This window comes from Miniopterus schreibersii, assembly GCF_964146895.1.
Source record: "Miniopterus schreibersii genome assembly, contig: HAP1_SCAFFOLD_175, whole genome shotgun sequence".
Classification (NCBI taxonomy): Eukaryota; Metazoa; Chordata; class Mammalia; order Chiroptera; family Miniopteridae; genus Miniopterus; species Miniopterus schreibersii.
The window spans coordinates 12290-36101 of record NW_027669731.1 but is presented as its reverse complement, the minus strand read 5'-3'; the positions used below and the strand labels follow the sequence as shown (position 1 = coordinate 36101).

The following is a 23812-nucleotide window of genomic DNA, read 5'->3' as shown; positions in this document are numbered from 1 at the left end:
ATAGGTTGGGTCACTTGGGTGAAGTGACATGACACATCTTTGAGGTCCTCAGTTTCCCCTCCTGTGCCCTGGGGGAGATTGTACCTTTGCCTCCCACCTTCTAGAACTGGCATGAGGACGAACACGACGACTGGAAGGTGGTAAGGGCCCCGAAACGGGAAAGGAGACCTCACCTAAGGTTAGGAGGGGGCATTTACAGAGATGCCCAGTGCTCAGGGTATCAGGTGCGGCATCTGCAGTGACCGTGGCACAAACACAAATGCCCAAAGGCTGGGGTGGCCCTGTCAGGGGAGTGGAAGTGGGTGGGAGCAGGATGGGAGGTTGCCATGGTGACGAGACACCAAGAGCCCCACTCCGCTCCAGCCAGGGAAGTCAACGGCTTCTTTGGACTTTCTGAATTATCAGAATGAGATGGAAATTGACTTGTTCTGCTGGTAAGTAGCTGATTAAAGCCCTTGAAACACTAGCAAACCAAACAGGTCCCATTTGGTCCACAGTCCAGCAGTTTCTGACAGAGGCTGTCAGAGTTGCTAGTGGGCTGGGCCACTCCAGAGAGGGGAGGCCAGAGAGGCAGGGACACAGGCCTGTTGTCTCGGGCTCAGGGTCCTTAACAGCTTCCGGGGCTATTTGCCCATGAACCAGTGCTCCTGGGATTGGATCTGCAATTTATTATTTGATTAGTCTCTCCAAGGGCATCTTAATGTGCCCTTCACAAGCACGTACTCCAGCAGACGGTGTGAGAAATTACCCCTGTGGAGCTGCAGTAGTGAGACAATTATTCAGGCCACGTCCAAGATCCTGGCAACAAGTCTGGAGCTTGGTCACGGCCTTAATTTCCATCTGGGGTGAGACCGCATGGAGAATCTGAGAAGCCACGGCTTTTAGGTGACTGGTTTACAGAGGGAGCACTGGGGCTGTGTGTTTCCCAGAGTCCCTGCAGGCCTGGCTCCAGGGTAAACGCTTGCACTCATCACCATCAGATGTGCTTGTCGGGACTTGAATTCAGAACCGAGGTAAGCGGGGCAGGGTTGCTGCACCTGTTTGGCTGGGGGGGCTCCAGTGGCACAGAGCGGTCCCAGAGCCGCAGTGCCAGGGGCACCGTCTTGACCCCCGCCCACCAGAGCTGTGGCCCCTGAGCCAGCGCTGGCTTCTCCCTCGGTTCCCTGATTACAGAAGAGCAGCCTCCTTCCCTCGGTGGGCCAGTCTGTTTGGTTTTTATTTTGTTTTTTAATTTTATTTATTTATTTATTTAAATATACCTTTATTGATTTCAGAGAGAGGAAGGGAGAGGGAGAGAGAGAGATAGAAACATCAATGATGAGAGACTCATTGATCGAGCCTGCAACCCGGGCATGTGCCCTGACCGGGAATCGAACCCCGATCGCCTGGATCCTAGGTCGACGCTCAGCCGCTGAGCCACGCCCGGCCGGGCTGTTTTGTTTTTTTTTTAACTTGAATTTCTTCTCAGCCTAGACATTTTTTATTCCTCCATCCCTTCCGACGACTCTGTAAGCACCTAATTCCTGGAACTAAATTCATTTCTGCTTAAACCAGCTAGAGTAGTTACTATTACCTGCAACTGAACCCCGACTAATAGGGCCCCTGAGGGAAAAGAGTTTTTGACCCCCGATTTATTCCTTACTTTCTCCGAGAGCACATTCTGACTTCAGTTTCATTCGCTTATTGAATCAGCCAAAACCTGTATCAAGCATCTACTAGGTGCTTATCACTGTGCTGAACGTGGGGGATACAAGAATAGTGAAATAAGACGGTACCAACCGGCACCCCTCCTCCAGCCTTTGGGAACCCCAGCGTCCTGTCTTCCAAACTAGAAACCATGCATATGCCGTCGTCTCTTCTCTTTTCTCTGCGTTCAGATCCCCACGGCCCTGCGATAGGTTCTGCCTTCATAGTGAGCTTTATAAGTTGATTCCACAGGCCCCCAAGGCCCTGTCCTATCCGAGCATATCCCTGTGCAGACGAAATAACGGACAAAGAGGAAGGAGGTTGTTACCCAAGAAGGTCACCTGTGTTCCGAGGCTTCCAAAGGGCAGCATTAGCATTTGCCTTGAAAAGCCCAGTGATTTGGATCTAAGAGAGTTGCCTCTTTTTTCCCCAAGACGAAGGGCCTTATCAGCCCAGGGGACAGAAACAGCTGCTTCCCCTGCAGCCCAGTGGGAATCACGTCTGCGAAGGTTTAAACCAAACAGACCATTTCTTGTTGTATAAGTGATGTTGTATAAAAGTGTTGAGATCAGCTGTGCTCCAAGAGAGGGAGTGAAAAAAACCAAAACCCAACCCAACCCAGAATATCTTTGACTTTAAAATGATCAGGGCCACGGACTAATTTCTAATTTCCCTGATACCAACTGGCACAGTAAGTTGGTACTGGACTTGCAGCCAGCTGACACCTCACAGCTTCCCACCCTTTCCCCATCACCTGCCGCCAGGCTAATTCACATCAGATCAATTTGCTCAATGGCCATTGTCAACTCACCACATTAACTAAAAAAAAAAAGTAAAATAAAACTGGGTAGTTTTAACTTACTGGTTTTCCCTTTGTCTTCATAGACGTATTTTAGGGAATGCTCAGTTTATCTTTGCTCTCCCTGTTGCCGAAGCCAGAGACCCACGGGGAGGGCGAGAGAGAGGGGAGGCCCAGAGGGAAGGAGGGAAGATGGGGAAGCATGAATATATTCATGGGAATGTGCATAAGACTATAGCCTTAAGATGACATATTCACTGAATGTAATTAACCCACTAAAAAATATATTCAAGAAAAGGATACGCGCAGAGTATTCTTGAGTAGAAAGAATTCTGCTTGCTATACATTCTAATTTTGAATAGTAATATGTTAATGAAAAATATATTTGTAAGAACCCTCATATTCAAGATAATCTTAGGAATATATTTTCTTGGGCCCCTCGGTCTCCCTTTCTGTGCCCCCTAAGTCTTGTTAACAGCTATTTTTTGTTTCTTTAATCCAAATGACCTCAGTGCCTTCAACTTGGTCTTGTGCCTCCTTGTCACATACACACTAGTTTGCTTCATGTCTGCTTTGATGGAACAGCCACCTTCTTAAACTGACACCCTATACTGCCCATCATAATCACCGTTAATTGTCTAAATTTGTGTTCATTTTCTTAATAACTACCCGACTGCGAGTTCAGGCTGGGCTTGCAGCCGATGAACCCCCTCACTCCTTTGCCAAGAAACTTGCCCCTCGCCTGGGGAAAAGATTCTCTACCCAGACCTGGGGCCCTTAAAAACTAGAGATCAGGCTCCATCCTTGAGTTCCAAGCCCTTATCTTTGAGTGGGAAGAAAAGGCCTGAGACCTGACACTGTTTGAAAATGAGAGTTTGCACCACTGATGTTTTAAATGCTTAGGAAGCGTCAGGTACTTTTATATAGTTTGGTGATCGTTCTAAAATTCGTAGGATGTGCTTGCTCCCACTTTTCTGTAAATCTTGCAGCAGCGTATCTCGATGGCTCAAATCTGTGTGTGTGATCACCACACCTGCGCATTCCCCTATTTATTAAATCACACCTGCCTTTGTCGGGGCTCTCCATGGCAAATTCTGTGACTTAATTAGATTTTTATTTCACCATAGAAAAGGGAAACATATTATGTTTCCAGACAGTGTTTGCACTTGAACTTGAAAGCACTTCCCATCATAGTCTCGAATCCAAATGTGCTCTCCACCTGCGTATTTCATTTTTACTTTTGTTGCTGACGGCACAATTAGCCTTTAAATACTGTTTTAATCTTCATCATAATTACATTGCTCTTCACCCTGGAGCCTTAAATTCTTGATTGTGTGCTAAAAAGTGACAAAGTTTCAAGAAATAAAAAATGCATCTATTTAATATTTTACAAAGGATCCCATGGCGGTTGGAGGAATTATGCATGGAATGAGTCAGATGGAGGGGGCTGAGTGCTGAGGCAGGCGGCTGACACGGGGCCTGAGATGCCTAAGCTGGTGGGTCTGGTTTCCCCGCAGACGCTGGGCCCTTAAGGGAGGGTGGAAAGAATCCAAGACTCTGAGCTTCCAGCCTCTGCCCCTCAGCACTCAGGTTGCTCGTCTGTAAAATGTGGATGGTCACAGCTAATGTTTACTGAGCACTTCCTCTGTGCCAGGTGCTATTCTTTCTTTTCTTTTTTTAAATTTAAATATGTTTTTATTGATTTTAGAGGAGAGGAAGGGAGAGGGAGAGAGAAACATCGATTGGCTCCCTCCTGCACACATGGGGATCGAACCAGCAACCTGGGAAGGTGCTCTGACCAGAAATTGAAACTGTGGCCTTTCAGTGCACATGATGATGCTCCAACCAACTGAGCCACATTGGCCAGGGCCCAGGTGCTATTCTAAGCACTTTGGTCATTCATTCTTATTACTTTTTCTATTTTAGAGACAGGAAAACAGAGGCCACAGCCCATAATCACATATCAAGTTAGTAGTGGAGACTGGGTTTGAACCCAGCAGACTGGCTCCATAAGCCACAGTTAACCCCAAGCTGTATGTGTAGCATGAGAGCTTTTGGTCTCCCACTTTAGGAAGGAATTAAATGTGCCTCTATTTGTGCCAGGTGAGCTGCTTTGTAAGCTCAGAAGCTTTTCAGTGTCCTTAGAAGCACCCAACACCCTGATGTCTGGTGTCCTCACGAGGAGGAAGGGGGCAAGGAGGCCGATGGTCCGGGGTGTGCATCTGGGCTCTGCCCCTTCAGCCATAGAATCTTCAGGAAATTACCTGATTTCTCTGAGCCTCAGCTTCTAAGTCTGTAAAATGGGCATGACACTCTCACTTATTTCTCAAGGCTGCTGCGAGGTGGAAGCAAGGCAAGGAATGCCGGGAGCACCGAGAAGAGCTGGGAAGGGCTGAGATGGTGCAAGCATTTGCCGAGGGCTGACCGTGTGCAGGGATCTGCATGGAGCCCATTGCATGGGGTATGTGATCTAGACCCCCAGGAGCACCAGAAAGTGAGGACTGTTATGAACCTGATTTTAGAGGAAACAGGCTCAGAGAGGTAGGTGACTCACCCAGCATCACACAGCCAGGAGTGGTCAGAACATTTGGGCCCCTGACCTTAGCCCCTGCCTGGCATGCTGCTCCCACCACAGACCTTCACGGGCAGTGGTTTTGAAAGGTCTCCACCCCCACCCCACCCCACCCCGGCCATGAAGCCTTCTGGACGACCACCTCTGGGCGCCCAGCCAGTCCCCTCAGTGCCCTCGAACCTGTGCTTTGACCTCTACGAGCTTATTCCCGAGCGTACCGGGTCTCAGTCTTCCTTCCCCCAGGCCGCCTTGTGTCCTCCATGAGATCTGAGCTTGGGGAGCAGTCGTGTTTGAGGGGCGGCGGTGAGACCGGGTGCACCCTCCATTCCCCGATTCCCGTCCCTGGCGCTGGCGCGGAACCCGCCTGGCTCGGGCGGTTGGCGTTTGCGATTTGAGTGACTGAGCTCAGGGAGGGCAGCTGCGGACACCAGGCCTGGCTGGGGCACGGGAATAATTGACCGGGGCAGGCCGGAGGCTTAGGCGGCAGAAAACAGAAAGCGAGGCCGCCCTCCCAGCATGAATTCAGAGGAGGGAGCGTTCAGGCCGCCCGAGGCTGCTGCGGTGGCCGTGGGGGTGGCCGTGGGGGTGGCCGTGGGGGTGGCGGTGGGGGTGGCGGTGGGGGTGTCAGTGGGGGTGGCAGTGGGGGTGGAGGTGGCCGTGGGGGTGTCAGTGGGGGTGGCCGTGGGGGTGTCAGTGGGGGTGGCCGTGGGGGTGGCCGTGGAGGTGGCTGTGGAGGTGGCAGTGGGGGTGGCCGTGGGGGTGTCAGTGGGGGTGCCCGTGGGGGTGGCAGTGGGGGTGGCCGTGGGGGTGGCAGTGGGGGTGGCCGTGGCGGTGGCTGTGGGGGTGGCAGTGGGGGTGGCTGTGGAGGTGGCAGTGGGGGTGGCAGTGGGGGTGGCAGTGGGGGTGGCTGTGGAGGTGGCAGTGGGGGTGGCAGTGGGGGTGGCAGTGGGGGTGGCAGTGGGGGTGGCAGTGGGGGTGGCTGTGGGGGTGGCAGTGGGGGTGGCAGTGGGGGTGGCAGTGGGGGTGGCTGTGGAGGTGGCAGTGGGGGTGGCAGTGGGGGTGGCAGTGGGGGTGGCAGTGGGGGTGGCAGTGGGGGTGGCCGTGGGGGTGGCAGTGGGGGTGGCAGTGGGGGTGTCAGTGGGGGTGGCAGTGGGGGTGGCTGTGGGGGTGGCAGTGGGGGTGGCTGTGGGGGTGGCAGTGGGGGTGGCAGTGGGGGTGGCTGTGGGGGTGGCAGTGGGGGTGGCTGTGGGGGTGGCAGTGGGGGTGGCCGTGGCGGTGGCAGTGGGGGTGGCAGTGGGGGTGTCAGTGGGGGTGGCAGTGGGGGTGGCAGTGGGGGTGGCAGTGGGGGTGTCAGTGGGGGTGGCAGTGGGGGTGGCTGTGGGGGTGGCAGTGGGGGTGGCTGTGGGGGTGGCAGTGGGGGTGGCAGTGGGGGTGGCTGTGGGGGTGGCAGTGGGGGTGGCTGTGGGGGTGGCAGTGGGGGTGGCAGTGGGGGTGGCTGTGGGGGTGGCAGTGGGGGTGGCAGTGGGGGTGTCAGTGGGGGTGGCAGTGGGGGTGGCTGTGGGGGTGGCAGTGGGGGTGGCCGTGGAGGTGGCCGTGGAGGTGGCCGTGGGGGTGGCCGTGGAGGTGGCCGTGGGGGTGGCCGTGGAGGTGGCCGTGGGGGTGGCGGGGGGAGGGGCTGCCCGAGACCACCCCCGGCCCAGGCCCCCCCTGCCCAGCGCCCGCTCCCCACGGGCCTCAGGGCGGCCAGGCCCCCGCCCTGGGCTCCGGGTCCGACCCCCCCACGGGTGTCTGCTGCAGCCGCCGGGCCACTTCGAAGGAAAAGGCAGAAGGCGCACGGACGGCGCACAGGTCAGTGCTCCTCCCGCGAGTCCGTGCTCCGCCTGCAGGGTCCCGGGCGGCCCCGCGCGAGCCGGTGGCGCAGACACAGCGCGTCTCGCTCGTCTCCGGGGAAACCTCTCGGCGGCCTGCTGCCCGGAGCCGCCCTGGTCCCCTGTCCCCGTCCCGTGTGTGCAGCCTGGTCCCCTGTCCCCGTCCCCGTGTGTGCAGCCTGGTCCCCTGTCCCCGTCCCCGTGTGTGCAGCCTGGTCCCCTGTCCCCGTCCCCGTGTGTGCAGCCTGGTCCCCTGTCCCCGTCCCCGTGTGTGCAGCCTGGTCCCCTGTCCCCGTCCCGTGTGTGCAGCCTGGTCCCCTGTCCCCGTCCCGTGTGTGCAGCCGCCTGGTCCCCTGCCCCCGTCCCCGTGTGTGCAGCAGCCTGGTCCTCCGTCCCCGTCCCCGTGTGTGCAGCCTGGTCCCCTGTCCCCGTCCCGTGTGTGCAGCAGCCTGGTCCCCTGTCCCCGTCCCGTGTGTGCAGCCGCCTGGTCCCCTGCCCCCGTCCCCGTCCCCGTGTGTGCAGCCTGGTCCCCTGTCCCCGTCCCGTGTGTGCAGCAGCCTGGTCCCCTGTCCCCGTCCCGTGTGTGCAGCAGCCTGGTCCCCTGTCCCCGTCCCCGTGTGTGCAGCCGCCTGGTCCCCTGTCCCCGTCCCGTGTGTGCAGCCGCCTGGTCCTCTGTCCCCGTCCCCGTGTGTGCAGCCTGGTCCCCTGTCCCCGTCCCCGTGTGTGCAGCCTGGTCCCCTGTCCCCGTCCCCGTGTGTGCAGCCTGGTCCCCTGTCCCCGTCCCCGTGTGTGCAGCCTGGTCCCCTGTCCCCGTCCCGTGTGTGCAGCCTGGTCCCCTGTCCCCGTCCCGTGTGTGCAGCCTGGTCCCCTGTCCCCGTCCCGTGTGTGCAGCCGCCTGGTCCCCTGCCCCCGTCCCCGTGTGTGCAGCAGCCTGGTCCTCCGTCCCCGTCCCCGTGTGTGCAGCCTGGTCCCCTGTCCCCGTCCCGTGTGTGCAGCAGCCTGGTCCCCTGTCCCCGTCCCGTGTGTGCAGCCGCCTGGTCCCCTGCCCCCGTCCCCGTGTGTGCAGCAGCCTGGTCCTCCGTCCCCGTCCCCGTGTGTGCAGCCTGGTCCCCTGTCCCCGTCCCGTGTGTGCAGCCGCCTGGTCCCCTGCCCCCGTCCCCGTGTGTGCAGCAGCCTGGTCCCCTGTCCCCGTCCCCGTGTGTGCAGCCGCCTGGTCCCCTGTCCCCGTCCCCGTGTGTGCAGCCGCCTGGTCCTCTGTCCCCGTCCCCGTGTGTGCAGCCTGGTCCCCTGTCCCCGTCCCCGTGTGTGCAGCCTGGTCCCCTGTCCCCGTCCCCGTGTGTGCAGCCTGGTCCCTTGCCCCCGTCCCCGTGTGTGCAGCCTGGTCCCCTGTCCCCGTCCCCGTGTGTGCAGCCTGGTCCCCTGTCCCCGTCCCGTGTGTGCAGCCTGGTCCCCTGTCCCCGTCCCCGTGTGTGCAGCCTGGTCCCCTGTCCCCGTCCCGTGTGTGCAGCCTGGTCCCCTGTCCCCGTCCCGTGTGTGCAGCCGCCTGGTCCCCTGTCCCCGTCCCCGTGTGTGCAGCCGCCTGGTCCCCTGTCCCCGTCCCGTGTGTGCAGCCGCCTGGTCCCCTGTCCCCGTCCCCGTGTGTGCAGCCTGGTCCCCTGTCCCCGTCCCCGTGTGTGCAGCCTGGTCCCCTGTCCCCGTCCCGTGTGTGCAGCCTGGTCCCCTGTCCCCGTCCCGTGTGTGCAGCCGCCTGGTCCCCTGCCCCCGTCCCCGTGTGTGCAGCAGCCTGGTCCTCCGTCCCCGTCCCCGTGTGTGCAGCCTGGTCCCCTGTCCCCGTCCCGTGTGTGCAGCAGCCTGGTCCCCTGTCCCCGTCCCGTGTGTGCAGCCGCCTGGTCCCCTGCCCCCGTCCCCGTGTGTGCAGCCGCCTGGTCCCCTGTCCCCGTCCCGTGTGTGCAGCCGCCTGGTCCTCTGTCCCCGTCCCCGTGTGTGCAGCCTGGTCCCCTGTCCCCGTCCCCGTGTGTGCAGCCTGGTCCCCTGTCCCCGTCCCCGTGTGTGCAGCCTGGTCCCCTGTCCCCGTCCCCGTGTGTGCAGCCTGGTCCCCTGTCCCCGTCCCGTGTGTGCAGCCTGGTCCCCTGTCCCCGTCCCGTGTGTGCAGCCGCCTGGTCCCCTGCCCCCGTCCCCGTGTGTGCAGCAGCCTGGTCCTCCGTCCCCGTCCCCGTGTGTGCAGCCTGGTCCCCTGTCCCCGTCCCGTGTGTGCAGCCGCCTGGTCCCCTGCCCCCGTCCCCGTGTGTGCAGCAGCCTGGTCCCCTGTCCCCGTCCCCGTGTGTGCAGCCGCCTGGTCCCCTGTCCCCGTCCCCGTGTGTGCAGCCGCCTGGTCCTCTGTCCCCGTCCCCGTGTGTGCAGCCTGGTCCCCTGTCCCCGTCCCCGTGTGTGCAGCCTGGTCCCCTGTCCCCGTCCCCGTGTGTGCAGCCTGGTCCCTTGCCCCCGTCCCCGTGTGTGCAGCCTGGTCCCCTGTCCCCGTCCCCGTGTGTGCAGCCTGGTCCCCTGTCCCCGTCCCGTGTGTGCAGCCTGGTCCCCTGTCCCCGTCCCCGTGTGTGCAGCCTGGTCCCCTGTCCCCGTCCCCGTGTGTGCAGCATCCTGGTCCCCTGTCCCCGTCCCCGTGTGTGCAGCCTGGTCCCCTGACCCCGTCCCCGTGTGTGCAGCATCCTGGTCCCCTGTCCCCGTCCCCGTGTGTGCAGCCTGGTCCCCTGACCCCGTCCCCGTGTGTGCAGCCTGGTCCCCTGTCCCCGTCCCCGTGTGTGCAGCCTGGTCCCCTGTCCCCGTCCCCGTGTGTGCAGCCTGGTCCCCTGTCCCCGTCCCGTGTGTGCAGCCTGGTCCCCTGTCCCCGTCCCCGTGTGTGCAGCCTGGTCCCCTGTCCCCGTCCCCGTGTGTGCAGCCTGGTCCCCTGTCCCCGTCCCGTGTGTGCAGCCTGGTCCCCTGTCCCCGTCCCCGTGTGTGCAGCCTGGTCCCCTGTCCCCGTCCCCGTGTGTGCAGCATCCTGGTCCCCTGTCCCCGTCCCCGTGTGTGCAGCCTGGTCCCCTGACCCCGTCCCCGTGTGTGCAGCCTGGTCCTCTGTCCCCGTCCCCGTGTGTGCAGCCTGGTCCCCTGTCCCCATCCCGTGTGTGCAGCCGCCTGGTCCCTTGTCCCCGTCCCCGTGTGTGCAGCCACCTGGTCCCCTGCCCCCGTCCCCGTGTGTGCAGCCGCCTGGTCCTCCGTCCCCGTCCCCGTGTGTGCAGCCACCTGGTCCCCTGTCCCCATCCCCCTGTGTGCAGCAGCCTGGTCCCCTGTCCCCGTCCCCGTGTGTGCAGCCGCCTGGTCCCCTGTCCCCGTCCCCGTGTGTGCAGCCTGGTCCCCTGTCCCCGTCCCCGTGTGTGCAGCCGCCTGGTCCTCTGTCCCCGTCCCCGTGTGTGCAGCCGCCTGGTCCCCTGTCCTGGATGAAGAGACATGTGCGCAGGGGCTGGGGTCGCAGGTGGAGCCTGTTGCTCTTTCAGGTGGTCATCGGGGTCACAAAACACCCCCCGCCCGGAGGAAGAAGCAGAGAGTCCCCGAGACCTGGGCCAGGCCTCGCTGTGCTGAGGAGCAGGTGCCCCGGCCCCTCACTCCCCTGGCCTGGGTCTCCTCACCTGTAAAAACCCCCTTTGCCCTCAAGTTCCGCGCCCGGCCGTCCCCGGGGCCTCAGGAAGAGCCTGGGCGCCCTGGGTGGAACCCACAGCTGAGCTCTGTGCGCGGAGCAGCCTCCGGTGGCCTGGTGGCCTGGGAGTGACACCCTTCCCCTGAACGAAAGGATCGGGCTGCTTCTGATGCCTGGGGTCCAGCCTGCGAGGACCGGGTCCCGGGAATAGCCCTGCTCTCGCCCCATGCCCAGCTGGGTGCCAGACTCAGCGCTCTTTTGTTTTATCTCAGTGTAATTTTAATTCGCATCTCTCAAAATCTCAATAGACAGTCTAGATGTGGACGAATGTGAAGGAAATGTGTAAAAATACACCAGCTCTTTTGACCCTGAAAGATGTTCCTGTTTCTCTGTAGATATAACATTGTAGTTTCTGAATACAGGAAAAATCAATTATTTATTACTTTGGATATTTTCTAAATTGGGCACAGACTCAGCAATTTCTGAATTCAGCCAACCTCCCCCCAATATCAAAAGCCAAATGCCCTTGTGAAAGGTATGGTGTTTGCCAGAGGTTCGCAGGAGGGAGAGAAGAGGTCACTTTGTCCAACAGGAAAGCTGTGCTGAACTTCCCTTAGTGCTGAGGGCGCCCAAAGCCCGGCTGTGGCCACGGGATCTTGTTAAAATATAGATTGTGGTTCCTGAGGTCTGGGGTAGGGCAGTGATTCTGATTTCTTTTTTTTAAAAAATATTTTTTTATTGATTTCAGAGAGAGGAAAGGAGAGGGAGAGAGAGAGAGAAACATCAATGATGAGAGAATCATTGATTGGCTGCCTCCTGCACGTCTCCTGCTGGGGATCGGGCCCGCAACCTGGATATGTGCCTTGACCGGGAATCGAACCCTGATCGCCTGGATCCTAGGTCGACTCTCAACCGCTGAGCCACGCCCGGCTGGGCGCGATTCTGATTTCTAACAAACTCCCCCCAAGGCCGATGCTGCCAGCCGGAGGACCGAGCTTTGAGTAGCAAGTCCCTGAAACATTTAAATCCATTTTTGATAGGCAGTAAATAGAATTGAAAAAATAAAATGAAGACATGAAATCAAGACGGTCTCAAGGCCTAATACGTCACCAGGATTGTCAGCAGCTTAAGCATTTTATTTACGACCATACATTTCCTAGGAAAACACCTTGTTGCCTTGTGTCCTGTGTGTGTCCTTTTTGGTTGTTGTCTATGAAGATATTGCATAAGAAACATCTCAGGGAGCTCTCTAGCTATGTTTAATTTTGTGGGTTTGATGTAAAAAAAGAAACCCCACTGCAGCCTTTAATTATGTTTTTGAAATTTGTGATATGAAAGGAAAGTAGCTGGGGGAATAGTAAACAGACTAGTACAAGGTTTTTAAGTCTTGCCTGCAAAAGCCTCATAGAGCCAGCAGGGTGTTCGCATGGCTGGAAAAGGCCCCAAGGGCGAGATGAACTGTTTTGAATGGATCTGGTGAATCATAGGAATCAAACAAAAGCCAACTTACTGAACTCCGAAGCCTGCCAGCAATTACACAGACCGACTTTGCTCGTGCTGTTTAAAGCTTGAGAGCAGAATCCTTGGGGAGAGCACACGTGGACTGAATTATTTCCCCCAGGGATCCTTCCCTTAGCGAAGCGTGAACCCACGGGCCCAAGGTTACTTCCTAGATGTGTCAGAAGGCCAGCCCCTGGAGAGAAAAACCAAAGCCAGGCTTAAAGGACGGCAGGTGCATCAGATAGAAGGGGGGCCGCCTTTTATTAAGGAGACAGGTGTTGCCAGGCAGGTGTGTGGATAGGTAATGTCATCCAGGTGGGTGCAGAAACTGATGTCATCCAGGTGGGTGCAGAAACTGATGTCATCCGGTGGGTGCAGAAACTGACGTCATCCAGGTGGGTGCAGAAACTGACGTCATCCGGTGGGTGCAGAAACTGACGTCATCCAGGTGGGTGCAGAAACTGATGTCATCCAGGTGGGTGCAGAAACTGATGTCATCCAGTGTGTGCAGAAACTGACGTCATCCAGGGTGTGCAGAAACTGACGTCATCCAGGTGGGTGCAGAAACTGATGTCATCCAGGTGTGTGCAGAAACTGACGTCATCCAGTGTGTGCAGAAACTGATGTCATCCAGGTGGGTGCAGAAACTGATGTCATCCAGTGTGTGCAGAAACTGACGTCATCCAGTGTGTGCAGAAACTGACGTCATCCAGGTGGGTGCAGAAACTGATGTCATCCAGGTGTGTGCAGAAACTGATGTCATCCAGTGTGTGCAGAAACTGATGTCATCCAGTGTGTGCAGAAACTGATGTCATCCAGGTGTGTGCAGAAACTGATGTCATCCAGGTGTGTGCAGAAACTGATGTCATCCAGTGTGTGCAGAAACTGATGTCATCCAGGTGTGTGCAGAAACTGATGTCATCCAGGTGTGTGCAGAAACTGATGTCATCCAGGTGGGTGCAGAAACTGATGTCATCCAGGTGTGTGCAGAAACTGATGTCATCCAGTGTGTGCAGAAACTGATGTCATCCAGGTGGGTGCAGAAACTGATGTCATCCAGGTGGGTGCAGAAACTGATGTCATCCAGGTGTGTGCAGAGACTGATGTCATCCAGGTGGGTCAGAAACTGATGTCATCCAGGTGTGTGCAGAAACTGATGTCATCCAGGTGTGTGCAGAAACTGATGTCATCCAGTGTGTGCAGAAACTGATGTCATCCAGGTGGGTGCAGAAACTGATGTCATCCAGGTGGGTGCAGAAACTGATGTCATCCAGGTGTGTGCAGAGACTGATGTCATCCAGGTGGGTCAGAAACTGATGTCATCCAGGTGTGTGCAGAAACTGATGTCATCCAGTGTGTGCAGAAACTGATGTCATCCAGGTGGGTGCAGAAACTGATGTCATCCAGGTGTGTGCAGAAACTGATGTCATCCAGGTGGGTGCAGAAACTGATGTCATCCAGGTGGGTGCAGAAACTGATGTCATCCGGTGGGTGCAGAAACTGACGTCATCCAGGTGGGTGCAGAAACTGACGTCATCCAGTGTGTGCAGAAGCTGATGTCATGCAGGTGTGTAGATAGTTGACTCTCTCAGGATCAGTCTTGGACTCCTGAACTATCAGAGCTTGTAGAGACCTTCAGGATGCTCCCTCCCGCTGGCCCCCCAACCTGCTTACAGATGAAGACACAGAGGTCCTGAGCTGGACAGGGCTTGCTCTGGTGCCTGGGCTGTGGCTGTCGGCATGGGAATTGCACCGGGGCCCTGATTGCAGGCCTGGGAACGTCAGTGGCTCCCCAGGGCCTCTTGCCGCTGCCCCCTCCTCACCCCAGCTCACTCCTGCAACGCCCCGGCTGGCGAGGTCCCGGCCTCTCCCAGAGACTCCACCTGACCCAGGGGGCGGGTGGCTTAGATTTTGGCCTCAGACATTTTATTAACCATGGGATTATGAGCTTAAGTGAAGTCACCGGCCGGCACCTAATTTTAAAAACATTAAAACAGAGGTCCCTCTCCAGGTGGAAAGCAGTGTCTGCCTGACACACACACTTTATACAGGTCGTTCCGGGTGAGCCAGTGCCCCCTCCCAGCCCATGAGAATTCATCCTTCCCAGCAGCTGCCATGAGGCCCTGGTTGGCACTGAGCTCTGTGAGGACAGTGGCGGTCTGCTGTGCCCGTGGAGCTCTGGACAAGTGTGCCCACCGGGAGGAAGGGGGACAGGCAGGTGTGGGGTCAGATGAGGAGGTAGCCCGATGTCCCTTCCAGTCGGTGGGATGGAGTCCACCTGGCCAGCGGCCACAAGGGGCAGAGCAGTGCAGACCCAGGTGCCTTCCCACGTCCTTGACAGAGAACAAGCCTCACCAGGCTCTTTGTCCATGGCTCCCCCTCCCCCCTCTGCTGGTTAAGCCCCTCTCTGACCCTGGCCTGGTGCAGTAACTTACTCATCAGGTCTTAATAAGTAAGTAATAAAGGCTGTGTCCTTCCCCTCTGGTCCCCCGAGTGGCTTTTTCGGACTAGTGAAGAACAGCATGGTGCTCCCGGGATTGGAGCCCTTAGGCCACAGCAGGGAAGACCCAGTTGGGGGGCCGTGGCGGCCAGTCCCAACATCCATGAAGAATGCTGCTTGGTTCAAGGGCAGTGTTCCCATCCACACTCACCTGACCATCATAAGCACTCACGCCGATGTAATGAGCTCTTACAATTCATTCAGCAAAGAGAGTCCCCTGCAGTGTGAATTGGGCCACATCTTGTGACTCAGAAATTTCTCTTTGCTGAATGGACCCCTGAGATATCCTCCCCAAAGAGGCATATGGAAACGTGTTTATTTTATTTTTATTTTTCTGAATTTGAATCCTGAGTTTTTACAAAATAGATGATTATTGAGCAGCATTAGAATGTTATGGTCACTGGAAACATCACCACTGATAATATATATGCCTCACTCTTAATCCAAATACTGGAATAGCATATGGATCTTTTGCTACAGATTTATTGAGATATAATTGACATATTGTATAATCGTGAGGTGTTGATTTGACACACTTGTATATTGCAAAATGATTCCCACCATAGCACCTCCATCATACCACATAACTACCATTTATTTTATTTGTGGTGAGAACATTTCAGATCCACACTCTTAAGCAACTTTCAAGTATATAATACAGTATTATTAACCATGATCACCATGCTGTCCGTTAGATCCCTAGAATTGGTCATCTTAGGGCTGGAAGTTTATAGTCTTTGACGATCTATATCTGGAACATCTTTATTTTGGTAAAGCCTATAATAGCAAAAAGTTGCAAACAACCTAAATGTCCATCAATACTACTTTTCCGTGGCTTCAGGCATATATATGTTAACACACAGGGAAAGGACAAGTGCAACCTCTGAGAGAGGGACTGAGATGGAGGGTGTGTTCATGTGCTATTTATGTCACTAAAAATAACTTGAAAAAGACAGAATATAGGAAAAGCACTGAGTTCCTACAGTACAACTGTCTTCCCATATTTATCATGTAAGGGCAGGGGACGGGCTGAGACCCAGTGTGGCTCCTCTGGTGGCAGGCCAGGCTGGGTTTGGTGGCTGCATCTCAGTCACGGTGGGGCCGTAGGGAGCCAGGGTTCTGTAGATTCACTGCCTAGTGGCAGACTGTAGGACACGGTCCTCACACTTGAGTACGCATCAGAACAACCCACAGTGCCTGTGAGATTTTCATTTCCCCAGCTCTCGCTTTCAGCAGTGCTGATTTAATAGGTCTGTCTTGTGGTCCATCAATCTGCAGTTTTTAAAATAAGCACCAGAAGTGATGCTGACATAGGTGGCCTTTGAGCCACAGTGGACGAGAGGCATACAATCCGTTATTCGCCCTCTGCAGAGACACTGCTCTCGGTGTCCTCAAGGGTGAACGCTGGGCTGTTTCCCTGGTGACAAAGGCCCACTAGCTAAGAAAAAGCACAGGGAGATCACACCTTCCTAGACATCTGAACTGTCAAACTGCCGTCCCTGGATGTCGTGCACGTACACACACGTGTAAATCACTGGGAAAACACAAGGACCATTCCAGTTTTGCATTTTGTTAAAAACTAAACAGGAAGAGGCCCTAGCTCACAAGACAGTAGCACCAGAATGGTGTCTAGAGAACAACTCAGAGGGGGGACCTAGAGAGACGTGGTTTGGGTCCGTCTCTGTGTTTGGTCAGGAGGCAACCGGAATGAGGGGCTTCTACAAGGTCCAGTTTTCTATCTAGATGTGACCACAAAGAGCCCTTACTGCTAAATGCCCTAATGCAAACACAAGATGATTGTAACCAGCCATAAAAGCCATTTCCAGTTGATTATGAAACAGGATTGGAATTAAAAATAGGAAAGCAAATTGCCTGCCTTTGGAAAAGAATGTTATAGAAATGGCTTTCGAGTGTTTTGTTTTATTTATTTATTTATTTAATCATTTATTTATTTTTATTTTCTACTCCTGATAGACTAAGCTGAGATATGCCATCCCTGCTGCTCATGTCTGAGCATCGACAAGAATCCAATCAAAATTTAAAAAATAGAATGTGCTAAGATCTTGAATTGAGTCGATTGGTCAAGCCTTGTGTCTCTTAGTGCTTCTTTTTGGGGTACAGAATGTGACCTGGCTGGGTCCTGAAGAGGAATGCGGTGAGACCCAGGGATGTATGCAATGAGGCTGCCTGTGGCGAGAGGCCCTGGATAGGCCAAGGTCAGGGACTAAAGCTGCCCTAGAGTTTTGGGGGTGTGGGGGGGAAGCAACTCAGCCAGCCTGGGTCTCCCCTCAGCCCTGGATAATCCTATCAAAACAGGCCACACTGTCAGCATCACTCATGGACCACTTGGGATATTATTAAAGGCATGCATTTCAAAATTAAACCACAGAAAGGAGGAGAAGGGAGCTGTGCCATGCAGCAAGCCTGCCTAGTTACTCCACCCCAGGACCTGACAGGGATGCAGGAATCACCGCGAGCCCCACCCTGGGAAAAGCAGGGCTGGGGAAAGAGGGAGGTGGGTTCCTCACACAAAGCCGCAGCCTGTAGAACATTCTGATGATTAGAGCACTCACTTTTCAGTCATTTCCTGCCACCTGAACACTCATAGAGATTCATAATGGCTCTATATTGTTGTGTATGTTCTACATAACCATAGGAAGGAGTCACATTTAAACAACATGTGCAGTGTTGATACAGTTGAGTAGAAAATGTTATGAATACTTTAACGACTCTTGTGAATTAAAATAAATATGCTCTATAAGGGTAAACACAATCCTGATTTGCTGAGGCAATTAGTAAATTTCCCAGTGGTCGTTAATGCGCCCTTTCACAGCAGGTGGTGGCAGGGGCATTTTCCATGGGCCTACATCAGTGACCCACGTGGGCTTCCTTCTTACTCGCTGAAGTGCACATTTCCAGCCAATAATGTTTGGTTGTTGTTTTCTGTCCTTGATTTTTTACACAATATCTCACCCGGGGCGTTGCATGACTGGTAAACAGTAATATACTGAAGGAGAGAATTTAGACCGAAAAACGGTGAACTCTCCTCACCACAGACAATCTTCTGGAGGAATGTTCAAGTGGAAGGGTTTAGGGAATTGCTCCCCTGAAACCCTCTTGACAAGAGACAGTGACATAAGGCAGGACAAAGGAGCATCCAAGAGTGGTCGCCATTACTAGGTGCCACTATGTGCAGTTCCGTCACATATGGGATCTTCTCAACATCCTCCAGAGGTGGGTATTTTTATGAATTTCTTATATTCTCCAAAACGGGGGTTCTTGCAGAATAAAATGCCCAAGGCCCACATTGAGTGATGGCGGAGCCCCTACACAAGCTCAAGAGCTGTGTCTGTTCCTTACTTGGGCTTTGGGCTTTGGGCCCAGTGATCGCCTCTGTTTGGCAGTCAGCTTGGGCTTATCTTAGGGTTTTCTTAAACATCATCTTTTCCCATTTGCCCCGCTGCTCTTTCAGGAAGCGATGAGTAGACAACCTGATAAATGCAGGGTTTTTGGAAATACAATTCTGGGGTTCAGATGTCTGAAGAGAGCTGACTGTGAAGGCTGGTAGCGCTTTCAAGCAGAGGACTTTGTGAACTTTTAAAAAATATATGTTTTTATTGATTTCAGAGAGAGGACGGGAGAGGGAGAGAGATAGAAACATCGATGAGAGAGAGTCATTGACCAGCTGACTCCTGCACGCCCCCTGCTGGGGATCGGAACCTGAAACCCAGGCATGTGCCCTGACCCGGAATCGAACTGTGACCTCCTGGGTCATAGGTTGATGCTCAACCGCTGAGCCATGCTGGCCAGGCGACTTTGTGAACTTTAAGAGTGCTGAATTGGTGTAAGGCACTGGTTCTCAGCCAGGGGTGATTTGGCCCCCCACTCTCACCCTGAGGGGGATACTTGGCAATTTTTAGAAACATTTTTGGTTGTCACAATTGGGTATGTGCACTCCTGGCATCTAGAGGGTAGAGGCCAGGGATGCTGCTAAACATTCTACAATGCACGGGACAGCCCCACATGACAGAATTACCCTGCCCCCCATGTCACTAGTGTGGAGGGTGAGAAACCCTGGTATGAGGGGCTGCTACATTTCTTATATATTTGGAAGCTAGTTTTTTCGGGGCTTTAGCTAAATTGATTATAACTTGGAGGGCGTGGGTTTAGAATGGATACAGGTGCATAAAATTGATTGCTTTTGTTCCAGTGTTGACTTTTCCTCCTCTATGAGTGAATCATTTGAATTTGGAGGGTGAAATAATTTTACTTCTATCAGCCCTAACAGAGATATCTGCATCCAGAAGACAAAGAACAAGGGCTTGCTGGAGAGGGGCGAGGGAGCTCCGCCCTCTGGAAAAAGGCAGTAAGATGTGAGGGGGTGAGATAGCTTCAGAGGAGTGTCGAGTAAGAAACATCTAAACCTGTAGAGAATTTTTATGGGTTTATCTGAGCCAAACTGATGACAATAGGTAGGAAGCAAAATCTCAAAAGATTGAGAAAATGCTCCAGAGGACAATAGCTAGGAAGCAAAATCTCAAAGGATTGAGAAAATGCTCCAGAGAATGGCAGTTTATTTTATACATTACAATCAAAGGAGGAGACATAAGAGGGTTACATGAAGTCCACTGGTGGTATATTAGGGACCAGGGAGAAAGCAAAGCTGGGAAATCTCTAGGGTTGGATAAAGAGTAGAATGGAGAGACGCGTGCTTCTTTTACATTGGTGGGAGTGGGACAGTTACCAATGAACACTTACAGCACTTAGAGGTGTATTCGGGGGACAAGATAGCAATGAGGGGTTCCGTGGTCAAGCCCTCTGGTGTGGTCTGGGCCCTCAGGGGTCTGGAAAAAGAGATTACTCTCATATTTTAAAGGTATGTTATCTTTGATGCAAAAAGACAATTGAAGGGCTAATTTAAGGTAACGATTCATCTTTGTAAAGGAAGCTACCGACCTGGGGTGTGACTGCCCGCCATAATCCACTTTCAGTTAGGAATTTTCCTGAGCAGACCACGCTATGCAATTACTTTCAGTCTCTGAGTTTGTAGGGTTTGCCTTGCAGGCCTGTGCTGAGTTGTCAGGTTTAGTATGGGGCCCCTTTTTGCCCACAGAAGGGAGGTTACAAAGCCCCCTCCCCTCCCCTCCCCTCCCCTCCCCTCCCCTCCCCTCCCCTCCCCTCCCCTCCCCTCCCCTCCCCTCCCCTCCCCTCCCCTCCCCTCCCCTCCCCTCCCCTCCCCTCCCCTCCCCTCCCCTCCCCTCCCCTCCCCTCCCCTCCCCTCCCCTCCCCTCCCTTCCCCTCCCACTGTGGTCCAGGCTAATTTGCATTTCAAGGACCACTTAATACAACTAAAATTTTATGTAACTTTTAAGCTTCTCAAACGTTTGTTACTTCTGTTTTCCAAGTGGAAATCCTGCAATTACTAGTATGGACATATTTCACTCTAAAATGAGGTGAGGAGGCCTGGGGGGTGTTCGTACCAGGGGAGAGGGTAGGGTCCGGGCCCAGGAACTTAGATTCTGCCCTGGGAGAGCCACGCAGATGAGGGACAGGGCCTGGCGGCTGAGAAAGACCGGGAAGGGCTGTTGGGGAAAGGGGGGCCGGGTGTTAAGGTGTCTGTGCAGTGTAGCTGGCGTGAGGGCTGTGTTTTCTGACCTAGAGAGGGGACAGAGTCACACCCTCCGACGCCCAGGGGCCCCTGCTCACTGGCCTGCACTCCACCTGCTGCGCTTGGAGGCGCAGCCGCAGCCCCAGGAACCGGGCTGGCCCCTTTTCCCAATGCTTCGCGCCCAGACAGGGGTCGGAACCCCCCGCAGCACCGGGCTCCCGAAGCCCGGCCCGGGAGCTGTCCGCGGTGCTGACCCCTGGGCTGGGGGAGCCGCAGCCCCAGGAACCGGGCTGGCCCCTTTTCCGAGTGCTTCGCGCCCAGACAGGGGTCGGAACCCCCCGCAGCACCGGGCTCCCGAAGCCCGGCCCGGGAGCTGTCCGCGGTGCTGACCCCTGGGCTGGGGGAGCCGCAGCCCCAGGAACCGGGCTGGCCCCTTTTCCGAGTGCTTCGCGCCCAGACAGGGGTCGGAACCCCCCGCAGCACCGGGCTCCCGAAGCCCGGCCCGGGAGCTGTCCGCGGTGCTGACCCCTGGGCTGGGGGAGCCGCAGCCCCAGGAACCGGGCTGGCCCCTTTTCCCAATGCTTCGCGCCCAGAGAGGGGTCGGAACCCCTCGCAGTACCGGGCTCCCGAAGCCCGGCCCGGGAGCTGTCCGCGGTGCTGACCCCTGGGCTGGGGGAGCCGCAGCCCCAGGAACCGGGCTGGCCCCTTTTCCGAGTGCTTCGCGCCCAGACAGGGGTCGGAACCCCCCGCAGCACCGGGCTCCCGAAGCCCGGCCCGGGAGCTGTCCGCGGTGCTGACCCCTGGGCTGGGGGAGCCGCAGCCCCAGGAACCGGGCTGGCCCCTTTTCCCAATGCTTCGCGCCCAGAGAGGGGTCGGAACCCCTCGCAGTACCGGGCTCCCGAAGCCCGGCCCGGGAGCTGTCCGCGGTGCTGACCCCTGGGCTGGGGGAGCCGCAGCCCCAGGAACCGGGCTGGCCCCTTTTCCCAATGCTTCGCGCCCAGAGAGGGGTCGGAACCCCCCGCAGCACCGGGCTCCCGAAGCCCGGCCCGGGAGCTGTCCGCGGTGCTGACCCCTGGGCTGGGGGAGCCGCAGCCCCAGGAACCGGGCTGGCCCCTTTTCCCAATGCTTCGCGCCCAGACAGGGGTCGGAACCCCCCGCAGCACCGGGCTCCCGAAGCCCGGCCCGGGAGCTGTCCGCGGTGCTGACCCCTGGGCTGGGGGGAGCCGCAGCCCCAGGAACCAGGCTGGCCCCTTTTCCCAATGCTTCGCGCCCAGAGAGGGGTCGGAACCCCCCGCAGCACCGGGCTCCCGAAGCCCGGCCCGGGAGCTGTCCGCGGTGCTGAACCGTCCTGGGCTGGGCGGAGCCGCAGCCGGGGGAGCGCTCGGGGTCCCGGGAGGGCGAGGGCCCGCAGGTCTGCGGGGAGCTCAGGGCTCCCCATTTCATATCCCTGCAGGAGCCCCCACGCTACTCTCTACCCCCAGCCTGGGCTCTGCGCAGGATCCAGCGCTTAAGGACGGGCCCTCGCTCTCCCCACACCCGTGGTGCATCTCAGTCCCCACCCCGCTCCTCCAGCCCCTTCCCTCTGACACTGCACCAGGTCCCGAGAGACCGGGCGCTTCCCGCCCCACGCTCCCCTCGTCCGCCCCCCCTCGGAGCGGAACTCCCCCGGGACGCAGCAGCTCCTGCAGTCGCGTCTCTGCCGCCCAGGCTTGTCCACCCCTCCTTCCCTTGCCGTTTCCGTCCTTCTGTCACTCGCCCTTCTCCCCAGTTGTCTAAGCGCCGAGCCTGGTGGTGTGCGCTCCGCCCCCATTTTCCATACAAGGGCGCTGGAGTGGGGGCGCGGCAGGGGGGGCTCCCGGCCCCCCTCAAAGCTGCGAGCCCGCTGGCAACTCCGGCATCTGTTCAGCTCCCGCGGAAAAGCGAGAAGCCGGCACCGCAGTCGCGGGCGGAGCACGCCAGGGGGCAGATCGCGCCTCTCCCTCCCTCGACCGCTCTCCGTCCGCCAAGTCGCACTCGCCAGGTAGGAGCGCGCCCCTGGGTCTAGCCTGCGCCCACTGAGAGCTCTAAATGGGTTAGAAGGCGTTTAAATAACCTGTGCATGCATAACCACGCACCGATTTATTTTTGCAGAGGTGGGAAGGCAGCACTTTAAATTGTTATTTATCTTGGCCAGTTACTCCAAAGGGAGTATTTGGGTAACTGGGGAGGGAGCGGTTGGGTAGGAGGGGTAGATAGAACATGAGAATTTATGGACTTTGATTCTCTTTGGAAGGTAGCCGTGGCTTCCCTGCCTTCTCAGGAGCCCCTGGTCCCTGACTTATTCTCTGAACTTCCCCGGTGGCCTCAACCCCAGCGAACCAGAGCGCAGGGGCCCCGGTGGCAATGGGTCGGCGGCTGGCCCGGCGCCCAGGGCGTCGCTCCATTCCAGAGCCTGCAGCTGGTGCATCGGCTGAAGGGGCCGATCCTGCTGCTCCACAGCGTCGTGGTGACCGCGGGGCTGGAGGGCAACTGCCTGCTGGTGCCGGCGATCCCGCGCGTGCGCCGGCTGCACAGCGTCACCGACTTTCTCGCCGGCAGCCGGGCCTTGCCCGACGTGCGCACTGCACGGCCTGCGTGCGCTCGCGCTGGCCTAGGCCTCGAGCCGCGTGGCTGGGGGTCCGGCGGGGCCTGTGCCGCCTGGTCTTCTCCCTGCGGCCCGTCACCGTGTACGTGTCGGTGTTCACGCTCACCGCCTTCTCCGTGGACCGCCACGTCGCGCCGGTGCACCCGCTGCGCCCCGCGCGGGGCTGGGCACCTGGGCGCTGTCCGCGGTGCTGGGCACCTGGGCGCTGTCCGCGGTGCTGGGCACCTGGGCGCTGTCCGCGGTGCTGGCGCTGCCCGCCGCCCCGCACACCCACCACGTCGAGCTCCAGCCGCACCCCGTGCGCCTCTGCGAGCAGTTCTGGGGCCCCAGGAGCGCCAGCGCCAGCTCTACCTTGGGGGCTGGTGCTCGTCACCACCTGCTCCCCTGCTGGGCATCCTCCGTCTTACGTCCGAGCATCGGTGAAGCTGCGAAACCGCGCGGGGCCGGGCTGCGTGACCCGAGCCAGGCCGGCTGGGACCGCGCCGCCGCCGCCCCTTCTGCCTCCCGGTGGTGGCCGCGGTGGTGCTCGCCACCTGCTGCGGCCGCTGCACGTCTCCAACCTGCTGCGGGACCTCCGCCCAAGCGCCATCGACCCCTGCGCCCTCGGGTGGAGCAGCTGCTCGGCCACTGGCTCGCCCTGAGCTCGGTCGGCTACAACCCGCTCATGGACGCCTGGCTGCAGGACGGCTCCCGCCAGGAGCTGCGCAAGCTCTTGCTGGCCCGGCCCGCAGGACGGCGCCGCAGGGCCAGAGCATGACGTCAGCGAGGTCATCTGATGCCGCTGCACCTAGGCCAGCCTCATCTGATGCCCTCCAGCCCCGCCCTGGCCTCCGAGGGTGCCCGCGAGGCTGGACTGGGGAACCTGTTCCCAGAACCAGAGCTAAGCCAACACGGGCAGAACACGCAGCTCAGCCCTCTTACTCAGCCGCCCTGCCTTGTCCTCGAGTCTTTGTAAAACGTTCCATGGGCTTTGCTGCTAGTGCTTTGCT

The 23812-nt window shown here is 57.3% G+C and overlaps 1 pseudogene across 1 annotated transcript; it reads left to right on the top strand.

The window, feature by feature from the left end:
* Positions 1–22448: 22448 nt before the first annotated feature.
* On the top strand, positions 22449–23581 carry LOC308552084 (prolactin-releasing peptide receptor pseudogene; annotated as a pseudogene). Its single transcript has one exon. The product of its transcript is annotated as a prolactin-releasing peptide receptor pseudogene (transcript).
* The last annotated feature ends 231 nt before the right edge of the window (positions 23582–23812 follow it).